This window comes from Scyliorhinus torazame, chromosome 24, assembly GCF_047496885.1.
Source record: "Scyliorhinus torazame isolate Kashiwa2021f chromosome 24, sScyTor2.1, whole genome shotgun sequence".
Taxonomy (NCBI): Eukaryota; Metazoa; Chordata; class Chondrichthyes; order Carcharhiniformes; family Scyliorhinidae; genus Scyliorhinus; species Scyliorhinus torazame.
In genome coordinates this window covers 48,385,279-48,396,418 of record NC_092730.1, presented here as the reverse complement: position 1 = coordinate 48,396,418, position 11,140 = coordinate 48,385,279, and the positions used below count along the sequence as shown (strand labels likewise).

The following is an 11,140-nucleotide window of genomic DNA, read 5'->3' as shown; positions in this document are numbered from 1 at the left end:
TACCTCAGAAGGCGGCGGAAGCGGGACATTGATTATTTTTAAGGCAGAGATTGAAAGATTCTTGTTCAGCAAATAAATCAAAGATTTATCGGGGTTACATACAACCATTGCATTCAGCCAACTACCTGGATGCACAAGTGTTCGTTTGTTTTACATGTTTGAGGATACATTCAGAGTCCTACACCATGGTGAAACGGTCTTTAAATGATGTGTTCGTTTCTTCCCGTGTTCAGCACTGATATATTCTCTGGGGCGCAAACCTGCTCCCGACTTCATTCAATGATCGTCGTGATTTAAAAAAAAACAACAACAGGGCTCGTCCGGGATTTGAACCCGGGACCTCTCGCATTTTATCACAAATGGTAGCCCCTAAGCGAGAATCATACCCCTAGACCAACGAGCCAAATCACATTTGCGACTCACTCAAACCAGCTTATAATTGTCTCCCGAAGCTTATTGTCTCAGCTCAATTGTGCTGGAGCATCTCGAAAACAAGGACTCCTACATCAGACTCCTATTTATTGACTACAGCTCCGCCTTCAACACCATAATCCCAGCCAAGCTCATATCAAAGCTCCAAAACCTAGGACTTGGCTCCCCACTCTGCAACTGGATTCTCGATTTTCTGACCAACAGACCACAATCAGTAAGAATGAACAACAACACCTCCTCCACAATAGTCCTCAACACCGGGCCTCTGCAAGGCTGCGTACTTAGCCCGCTACTCTACTCCCTGTACACACACGACTGTGTGGCAAAACTTGGTTCCAACTCCATCTACAAGTTTGCTGACGATACGACCATAGTGGGCCGGACCTCGAATAACGACGAGTCAGAATGCAGGCGGGAGATAGAGAACTGAGTGGAGTGGTGTGGCAACAACAATTTCTCCCTCAATGCCAGCAAAACGAAAGAGCTGGTCATTGACTTCAGGAAGGAAAGTACTGTACACACCCCTGTCAGCATCAACAGGGCCGAGGTGGAGATGGTTAGCAGTTTCAAATTCCTTGGGGTGCACATCTCCAAAAATCTGTCCTGGTCCACCAACTTCGATGCTACTTCCAAGAACGCTCAACAGCGTCTATACTTGCTCAGGAAACTAAGGAAATTCGGCATGTCCACATTAACCCTTACCAACTTTTACAGATGCACCAAAGAAAGCATCCTATCTGGCTGCATCACAACCTGGTATGGCAGCTGCTCGACCCAGGACCGCAAGAAACTTCAGAGAGTCGTGAGCACCGCCCAGTCCATCACACGAACATGCCTCCTATCCATTGACTCCAACTACACCTCCTGCTGCCTGGGGAAAGCAGGCAGCATAATCAAAGATCCCTCCGACCAGCTTTCTCACTCTTCCAACTTCTTCCATCGGGCAGGAGATACAGAAGTCTGAGAACACGCATGAATAGACTCAAAAACAGCTTCTTCCCCACTGTCACCAGACTCCTAAATGACCCTCTTATGGACTGACCTCATTAACACTACACCCTGTATGCTTCATCCGATGACAGTGCTTTTGTAGTTACATTGTATATGTTGTGTTGCCCTATTATGTATTTTCTTTTATTCCCTTTTCTTCTCATGTACTTAATGATCTGTTGAGCTGCTCGCAAAAAAATACTTTTCACTGTACCTCGGTACACGTGACAATAAACAAATCCAATCCAATCCAGTCAGTGTTGTTGTGTGGAAAGTAGGATTCAGTCTGTGGAACTCCGTGTCCCATACTCTATATGTTCAGAGTGACCATTGCACAGTCCTTGTGGAGACAAGGCCCCATCTTCACATTGAGGATTCGCTCCATCGGGTTATTTGACACTACCACCCTGCTAAATGCGATCAATTTTGAAATATAATTCATGTATATTTCAGTCTCTGACACTGTATGACAGAGTCAGATTCATTCCATATTTATAATATTCCGGTAATTCCTAGGATTGTTGCACATCTACTGTAACAATCTGTCTTTGGGATTCAGTTAAATCGCTTTGAGAGAGTCTCTGGGACTGTATGAGAGTCTGTCATTCATTCAGTATCTTTCATTCTCTGAAATTCTGTGTGAAGGTAGAACTAAATCTGTAATGATCAATCTCTGATATTGTTATTGAGTGGATAAAATCATTCTGTTGTTTGCCAGTTTCCGTTAAAACGTCTGCATATCAGAATCATGACAACACTTTCAGTGGCATTGCACTTGTGTGTCCGTTGGGGGGGGGGGGGATATAGGCATTTGGGTGGTGAATGAATCTTTACCTCTCAGTCTCTGATGTGCACAGTAAGAAGTCTGACAACACCAGGTTAAAGTCCAACAGGTGTGTTTCAAACACTAGGGAGCGCTGCTCCTTCCTCAGGTGTATGAAGAGGTATGTTCCGGAAACATGTATATAGACAAAGTCAAAGATGCAAGAAAATGTTTTGAATGCGAGCATTTGCAGGTAATTAAATCTTTCCAGATCCAGAGATAGGGGTAACCCCTGGTTAAAGAGGTGGGAATTGTCTCAAGCCGGGACAGTTGGTAGGATTCCACAATCCCAGGCCAGATGGTGCGGGGCGAATGGAATGCGACATGAATCCAAGGTCCCGGTTGAGGCCGTACTCATGTGTGCGGAACTTGGCTACAAGTTTCTGCTCGGCGATTCTGTTGTCACGCTTACCCGGAGATCAGAGGCTGAATGCCCTTGACTGCTGAAGTGTTCTCCGATGTGTTCTCTGGTGTGACATGTGAATATTCGAGTCATTCTCTATCTGCAGTCTCTGCTGCTGTGTGTGGCTCAGGTCTCCCCAGACCAACGAGCCAGCCGCTGATTTGATCTCAGTTAAAATAACTTTTAATTGCGTCCCAAAGCCCATCAGTTTCCCCACAATTATAAATCAGAAATGTGAATGAACAATGTGACATTTATCTCTCTGTTCTGGTGATGATCAGAAGCAGTGATGTCAGATTTCACCACTCGACAAGTCGGCCTGTGGTTGCGCGTCGGCAATATCGTGTTTATGTAATTCTGCCAGTCAGTGGATTCAGTTGGCATTTTAGGAGAAATTCGAACCCATCATGACTTCCCCAGTGGTCTCATGGTTAAGGTGTGAGTGATGTTAATCATGATGTGATCAAATGAGTGTCTGTTTCAGTCTTTCCGCGGGGAGTTTTCATGCTGAGGAGAAACATGTTGGACATGGTCTGGGAATGTTTCACTCCGGTCCATTCCCAACATATCCTGATCTGATGGGATGGGCTTTTCCTTCCAATCGTTGCAGGAAACATTATTAATATTGATTAATATTGGTTAATTATCATTTATAAAGTATTGTTTTATACGTTTAGTGTAGTTTATTTAAAAATGCTGATTACCAGACGCGATAAATTTTTGCTTTCATTCCTTTAAACAGCCAAATTGGGTGAAAACCATCAATGAGAGGCAATGGGAGCCCCGGTCTTTTGTGTGGTCAGTGGTTTGTTTATGGAGCTGAGTAAATATTCCGGAGCAGAGCCGCTGCGAGCGGGTTTAGAACCTCCGCGGGGATACAATAATGTGGGTTTGCCGTTTGTGTCCACACATCTGGATAGGAATGGAGCTGCTGTTGCACGGGCAGCTGGACAAGCAAGAGACACAGATATTGACCAACTGCACCCGCTCCAAATAGATTCCCCAAATTACCGAACAAAACAAAAACAAGCGCAACTGATCTTTTATGGTATTATGACATTCTCTCTGAAATCAATATACCAACACCTCTTGAAGATTCGATTTGCTGTTACAATTCACTCTGAACTGTCTCAATGTCAGCCGTAATTCCTTCCGAGCTCTCAGACAGGCGCTGACTGGTTAAAAGTTTGCTTCACTTTTCAATGTCCGGCTCAATAAAATCAATCACAGGCCCATGATCTGCTTTCCTCCTGTTCTCAGACACATCCACTTTCTACAAGGGTGCACTAACTGATTTTCAGAGTAAGAGTCAGACTGCAGTCACCTCGTTCTCTCTCGATCCCTTTATCTCAGAGCCACCTCCCAACCAGGAATGGAACTTCTCACAGAGCCAAGAATGGAATAGTTTGTCGATTCTTCCACTGATTCAGGACCGTCCATCACCAGGACGTATTCGTCCAAAAGAGTTGGGGTGAGATGGGGCTGAGTTTCACTGTGTATCCAATCAGTCCCCGGAGAAGCACAAAAACAGTGAGTGAGGGAGAGAGAAAGAAACAAAGAAACAGATAGAGAGATAAAATATGTTCCATTTCTACCACGATCTTTTTACCCAGAAATACATTCAGCTGAATGAAAGCAAATCACGTTTCCATCTTTATATTTTGTTCAGTTTCCCAAAAAAATGTTACATATCGGACTGAACTCGAAGAACGTTCCAACCGTTTATTTACAGCCAATCGGAATTCCGATTCATTCCGGAGTCAGCGGCTTGTGGGAGGAATTGAACAAACATTACGAATCAAAGTCGCTGCGAGCAAGGCTCGAACCTGCGCGGGAAAACCACACCGGAGTTTAAGCCCAACGCCTTAACCACTCGGCCATCGCAGGTGCGTCCAATGTGTCATTCATTAGTGATTTGGTCGATAGAATACATGATGATCTGATGACGCAACTAACATGATCACGTGTCGGGATTCCGGCAGTTCTCCCCGGATCGCGGTCAGAGCACAAGCCAGGAGCAGCTGCACAACTATTAAGTCAGTTATTTTTATTCCAAATCCTTGGTCGCCAGTCATTGAGAGACCAGCATTTCTATATGGTGTCAGGAGTGTGGCAGCATGGCAGAAGGACTCCACCGCATCAACATCCTTGGATCATAGAATCGTAGAATATCCAGCTCAGAAGGAGGCCATTCGGCCCAACGAGTCAAGACTAACCCTCCGAATGAGCACCGCAGCGACTCTCGACAGGAAGAAGTTTAATAGTTAGTATACCATCAGCCCGGCTAGCTCAGTCGGTAGAGCATGGGACTCTTAATCCCAGGGTCGTGGGTTCGAGCCCCACGTTGGGCGGTCTACATTATTATCTGAAAATATTGATGCTGAACGAACTGTTTTGACAACAGGAACTCAAGGTTATGTCGCTGGACTGGGAATCCAGAGGTCTGAACTAACCCTTGGTGGCAAGACTTAATAAATCTGGAATTGAAATTTCGTCTCAGTAATGGCGCAGAAAGGTTCTGCTTCAGAGAGGACATATTTCCACAACAGGGAATCATTTGACACAACCACAGTGAAGATCTGTCACAGGCAGAGTCACGGTTCCACGACAGAGAGAACAGTTACACAGCAGAGAGCTCAGTTACACAGCAGCGAGCTCAGTTACACAGCAGAGAGCACGGTTACACAGCAGGGAGCACAGTTACACAGCAGAGAGCTCATTTACACAGCAGAGAGCACGGTTACACAGCAGGATATACATTTACAAACAGGGCCTATATGTGTGCAGCAGGAAACACATTTTCGTAAATAACCAGTTTTTCCATCTCAGTATCTTGCTGGTTTGCTCGGCACCTTTTCTGTGTGTCATTGTGTGTGTGTCCTGATAGTGTCTTCCTGCTTTACTGTGTGTCTTTCTCTGTCTGTCACAGCCGTGCTGATGTTACGTATTAATCTCACTTTTCCCAAACAGACATTGTGATTGATAGATACAGAAAGATTTCCACACTGACATTCAGTACCAATGTTTGATAGAAACTGAATCCCACCCTCACATACAGTACTAGATATTGACTCATATTGAAGGAACCCTGCTCTCACAAACTGTTCCACAGACTGAGTTGCAGAGTGTTCCCTCCACTCGCGAACACTACCTGTGATTTCCAGATCCAGAACAAATCTCAGTCAGGTGAGTAGCAGAGTTTGATGGGTACGACATGGATTCCACAATCACCTTCTCTCCGCCACATAACCAGACGCAGTCGGCACTCGGAGTCTGTGGTCCAGATAAGAACATAAGAACTAGGAGCAGGAGTAGGCCATCTGGCCCCTCGAGCCTGCTCCACCATTCAATGAGATCATGGCTGATCTTTTGTGGACTCAGCTCCACTTTCCGGCCCTAACACCATAACCCTTAATCCCTTTATTCTTCAAAAAACTATCTATCTTTATCTTAAAAACATTTAATGAAGGGGCCTCTACTGCTTCACTGGGCAAGGAATTCCATAGATTCACAACCCTTTGGGTGAAGAAGTTCCTCCTAAACTCAGTCCTAAATCTACTTCCCCTTATTTTGAGGCTATGCCCCCTAGTTCTGCTTTCGCCTGCCAGTGGAAACAACCTGCCTGCATCTATCCTATCTATTCCCTTCATAATCTTTATATGTTTCAATAAGATCCTCCCTCATCCTTCTAAATTCCAACGAGTACAGCCCCAGTCTACTCAACCTCTCCTCGTAATCCAAACCCTTCAGCTCTGGGATTAACCTAGTGAATCTCCTCTGCACACCCTCCAGTGCCAGTATGTCCTTTCTCAAGTAAGTAGACCAAAACTGAACACACTACTCCATGTGTGGCCTCACTAACACCTTATACAATTGCAGCATAACCTCCCTAGTCTTAAACTCCATCCCTCTAGCAATGAAGGACAAAATTCCATTTGCCTTCTTAATCACCTGTTGCACCTGTAAACCAACTTTTTGTGACTCATGCACTAGCACACCCAGTTCTCTCTGCACAGCAGCATGTTTTAATATTTTATCATTTAAATAATAATGCCTTTTGCTGTTATTCCTACCAAAATGGATAACCTCACATTTGTCAATATTGTATTCCATCTGCCAGACCCTAGCCCATTCACTTAGCCTATCCAAATCGCTCTGCAGACTTACAGTATCCTCTGCACTTTTTGCTTTTCCACTCATCTTAGTGTCGTCTGTACACTTGGACACATTGCCCTTGGTCCCCAACTCCAAATCACCTCTGTAAATTGTGAACAATTGTGGGCCCAACACCTATCCCTGAGGGACACCACTAGCTACTGATTGCCAACCAGAGAAACATCCATTAATCCCCACTCTTTGCTTTCTATTAACTAACCAATCCTCTATCCATGCTAATACTTTCCCCTTAATGCCATGCATGTTTATCTTATGCAGCAACCATTTGTGTGGCACCTTGTCAAAGGCTTTCTGGAAACCCAGATATACCACATCCATTGGCTCCCCGTTATCTACCGCACTGGTAATGTCCTCAAAAAATTCCACTAAATTAGTTAGGCACGACCTGCCCTTTATGAACCCATGCTGCGTCTGCCCAATGGGACAATTTTCATCCAGATGCCTCGCTATTTCTTCCTTGATGATAGATTCCAGCATCTTCCCTACTACCGAAGTTAAGCTCACTGGCCTATAATTACCCGCTTTCTGCCTCCCTCCTTTTTTAAACAGTGGTGTCACGTTTGCTAATTTCCAATCCGCCGGGACAACCCCAGAATCTAGTGAATTTTGGTAAATTATCACTAGTGCATTTGCAATTTCCCTACCCATCTCTTTTAGCACTCTGGGATGCATTCCATCAGGGCCAGGAGACTTGTCTACCTTTAGCCCCATTAGCTTGCTCATCACTACTACCTTATTGATAACAATCCTCTCAAGGTCCTCACCTGTCATAGCCTCATTTACATCAGTCACTGGCATGTTATTTGTGTCTTCCACTGTGAAGACCGACCCAAAAAACCTGTTCAGTTACTCAGCCATTTCCTCATCTCACATTATCAAATCTCCCTTCTCATCGTCTAAAGGACCAATGTTTACCTTAGTCACTATTTATTTTAAAATATATTTGTAGAAAATTTTACTCTCTGTTTTTATATTCTGAGCAAGTTTACTCTCATAATCTATTTTACTCTTCTTTATAGCTTTTTTAGTAGCTTTCTGTTGCCCGCTAAAGATTTCCCAGTCCTCTAGTCTCCCACTAATCTTTGCTACTTTGTATGCTTTTTCCTTCAATTTGATACTCTCCCTTATTTCCTTAGATATCCACGGTCGATTTTCCCTCTTTCTACCGTCCTTACTTTTTTGTTGGTATATACCTTTGCTGAGCACTGTGAAAAATCGCTTGTAGGGTTGTCCACTGTTCCTCAACTGTTTCACCATAAAGTCTTTGCTCCCAGTCTACCTTAGCTAGTTCTTCTCTCATCCCACTGTAAACTCCTTTCTATCAGCACAAAAGACTCGTGTTTGATTTTACTTTCTCAGTCTCCATCTGTATTTTAAATTCCACCGTATTGTGATCGCTCCTTCCGAGAGGATCCCTAACTATGAGATCCTGAATCAATCCTGTCTCATTACACTGGACCAGATCTACGACCGCTTGTTCACTCGTAGGTTCCATTACATACTGTTCTTGGAAACTGTCGTGGATACATTCTATGAACTCCTCGTCAAGGCTGCCTTGACCGACCTGGTTAAACCAATCGACATGTAGATTAAAATCCCCCATGTTAACTGCTGTACAATTTCTACATGCATCAGTTATTTCTTTGTTTATTGCCTGCCCCACCACAATGTTACTATTTGTTGGCCTATAGATGACTCCTATCAGTTACTTTTTTGCCTTACTATTCCTGATTTCCACCCAAATGGATTCAACCTTATCCTCCATAGCACCGATGTCATCCTTTACTATTGCCCAGATGTCATCCTTAAATAATAGAGCTACACCACCTCACTTACCAACCACTCTGCCCTTCCGTATAGTTTGATTTACTCGGATATTTAACTCCCAGTCGACACCATCCTTTAACCATGTTTCAGTAATGGCCACTAAATCATAGTCATTCACGATGATTTGCACCACCATCTCATTTACCTTATTCTGATTATTACGAGCATTCAGGTAAAGTACACTTATGTTGGCTTTTTTACCTCTGTTCTGAATCTTACCACCTCGTTCAGTAACCTCTCCTAAGTTATATTTCCTCTTAACCTTTCTCCTTATTTTCCTTGTGGTTGAACCCATAAAGTCATGTAACAACCTGCCGCGTCGCTTACCATTCATGTTTTTACTTCCCGTTTTATTCCTTTTAGTATTCCTGGTCCTATTCACGGAGCTCCCCTCAGTCACTGTACCTTGTACTGTCGCCCTTTTTGATTTTTGACTATGGCTTCTCTGCCTTACACTTTCCCCCTTACTGCCTTTTGTTTCTGTCCCTGTTTTACTACCTTCCAAATTCCTGCGTCGGTTCCCATCCCCCTGCCACATTAGTTTAAACTCTCCCCAACAGCTCTAGCGAACACTCTCCCTAGGACATCAATTCCAGCCCTGCCCAGGTGCAGACCGTCCGGTTTGTACTGGTCCCACCACCCCCAGAACCGGTTCCAATGCCCCAGGAATTTGAATCCCTCCCACTTGCACCATCTCTCGAGCCGCGCATTCATCCTATCTATCCTCACATTCCTACTCTGACTAGCTCGTGGCACTGGTAGCAATCCTGAGATTACTACCTTTGAGGCCCTACTTTTAAGTTTAACTACTAACTCCCTGAATTCAGCTTGTAGGACCTCACCCCGTTTTTTAAACATATATCATCAGTGCTTATGTGCACCACGACAGCTGGCTGTTCACCCCCCCCCCCCCCCCCCCCAGAATGTCCTGCAGGGCCTCCGAGACATCCTTTGCCCTTGCACCAGGGAGGCAACATACCATCCTGGAGTCTCGATTGTGTCCGCAGAACCGCCTGTCTATTCCCCTTACGATTGAGTCACCTATCACTATAGCCCTGCCAATCTTCTTCCTGCCCGGCTGCGCAGCTGAGTCAGCCACGGTGCCATGAACCTGGCTGCTGTTGCCTTCCCCTGGTGAGCCATCTCCCTCAACGGTATCCAAAGCGGTGTATCTGTTTTGCAGGGAGATGACCGCAGGGGACACCTGCACTGCTTTCCTACTCTTGCTCTGTCTTTTGTCACCCATTTTCTATCTCCTTCAGTACCTTTCACCTGCGGTGTGACCAACTCGCTCAACATTGTTTTAACAAGGTTTTAGAGACAAATAGCAGAATATTGCACAATGTCAGGGTATAAGATATAGAAGCATAAGTAAACCATTCAGCCCATCGAATATGCTCCGTATTGCAATGAGATCATGCTTGATCTGATATATGACGTGTTATGACCTCATAATGTGGCACGTTGTCACAGTGGTTACCTCACAGCGCCAGCGATCCGGGTTTAATTCCAGCCTTTGGTCACTGACTGTGTGGAGTTTGCACTTTCTCTCCGTGTCTGTGTGGGTTTCCTCCGGGCGCTGCGATTTCCTCGCACAGTCCAAATGTGTGCGGGTTAGGTGGAGTGTCCATGCTAAGTTGCTCCTTGGTGTTCAGAAAGTTGGGTGGTGTTACAGGGATGTGGTGGGGACACAGAGGCTCTTTCAGAGAATCGGTGCCGAGTCGATGGGCAGAATGGCCTCCTTTTACATTTTAATGATTTCATGATAACCCTCATGTCCACTTTCCCGGGTTTTTATCTCTAGATATCATGATGAAACTTTAAAACCAACATTCCAACCAAGCCCCAGGTACCAGTAACTTCTGAATGGTCGTTAATTTCCCGGCTGTCGATCATTTGGTCAGTCTGAGGAAGTCACATCCTGGAAATGTCACACATTGATCCAGTTCTAAAGTAAATTAAGTCGCTCTAGTCACTGATGACCATAGGCTGCTTTCCCCTTTGAGGGTGAGATCTGACTGGTGGTGATTTAACCTGAGGATCACCATACCTCAGGCGACGAGCAATAATAATAATAATAATAATCTGTTATTGTCACAAGTTGGCTTCAATGAAGTTACTGTGAAAAGCCCGAGTCACCACATTCCGGCATCTGTTCGGGGAGGCTGGAAAGGGAATTGTGAGAAAGCGGGATTTTCATGATTCAGTTCTAGTATAACCGTGTGATCTGAATCTAATTTATCTGGTGTTCTCTTAGACAATCTTGTCTCACAGTGAGGCAAACCTCACTGACTGGATAGACGAGTGATCGTTCTTCAGTCTTGTCATGGCCGGACCCGCTGAATATGGAGGCATATCCTGTGTGGCAGGATTTAGCTCCAACTCAATCTATAAGTTTGTGGATGATACCACTGTGGTAGGTCGTATTGCAAACAATGACGAATCAGATACAGAAGGTAGATAAATCACTTGGTTGCATAGTGTACCTA

The 11,140-nt window shown here is 44.7% G+C and overlaps 2 non-coding genes across 2 annotated transcripts; one reads left to right on the top strand and one right to left on the bottom strand.

Moving 5' to 3' along the window:
- Positions 1 to 312: 312 nt before the first annotated feature.
- On the bottom strand, positions 313 to 403 carry trnap-agg (transfer RNA proline (anticodon AGG)). Its single transcript is given in 2 exon segments — positions 313 to 348; positions 368 to 403. It is a non-coding gene; the product is annotated as a tRNA-Pro (tRNA).
- Positions 404 to 4,926: 4,523 nt separating this feature from the next.
- Positions 4,927 to 4,999, top strand: trnak-cuu (transfer RNA lysine (anticodon CUU)). Its single transcript has one exon. It is a non-coding gene; the product is annotated as a tRNA-Lys (tRNA).
- Positions 5,000 to 11,140: the final 6,141 nt, after the last annotated feature.